Genomic DNA, 981 nt, shown 5'->3' on the forward strand with positions numbered 1-981 from the left:
AGATTCTATTAATTGCAAAAGAAATGTTGACTGGTAAGTTATTCATGACTGCAGATGCTGACTTGCCTATTTCACGATCCTCTAATCAAGAGAAAGCAAGCAACGCTTACTTCCTAGTTTACCTGGGTTACAAGAATGCCCTTTCACTCCTGTTACAATATGCTGTAATTTATAGCAGGTTAAACAAAGTGAGAACATATTGTGGGGAAAAATATACTTACCATTTTGGTGCGGCTGTTTGTTCAGCAATTTGAACTGATGGTCTAGCTTAGTCTTCCAGAGCTGCCGGGCTCTTTTCAGTGGAATTGAGCTGGAACCAGTTTAAACCAGTGGCAATAACGTTAGCCGTCATCTTGACTGACATCCCAAAGACATTTTAAAATTCCGTGCATTTTGGCTACAGCATGGCTTAACACCATTCAAAACATACAGACTAAAGCTGTATAAGGCAAAGTAAGCTAGCAACGTTAAATTGTCTAACGCTAGCTTTATATACAAGCTGCACAGCCAGTGATGTAACGCATAAGTAGCTAACATTAACTAGCTAGCTAACTTTTCTGTGCTGCTTCGTCAGGTTGTTCAATGATATATTGAGTCTAAAAATATGCAAGAACGTTAGCAAATTACCAAAATGTTAATGTACCTTCTCGAGTTTTTCGTGGTGGCAAGTTCCGACAATCCTTCATACCCACACCGTTTCAATTGGTTTCACTGAAGCCAAATCTAGACTGCATTTTCTGGTAGAAATTCTTGCACACGAAGTTTGTCGCGTCCGACCATCATAGACCTCTGGAGTCTAACTTGATTTCTCTAACTTGCTAACAAGTTGCAAGTTAGCTCTGGGGGTAGCAAAAAATCAAAATTCAAATCTACTCGAAGGTTGAAGACAAAAGTGCGTTCAGGAAAACGTCTGCCTCTCGATTTAAAATTAGATCTCCCTCTTGCTGAGAATTTAACAGGTGATCTCCTTGTATGGGCATA

The sequence above is a fragment of the Alosa alosa genome, chromosome 7 (assembly GCF_017589495.1).
Source record: "Alosa alosa isolate M-15738 ecotype Scorff River chromosome 7, AALO_Geno_1.1, whole genome shotgun sequence".
Classification (NCBI taxonomy): domain Eukaryota; kingdom Metazoa; phylum Chordata; class Actinopteri; order Clupeiformes; family Clupeidae; genus Alosa; species Alosa alosa.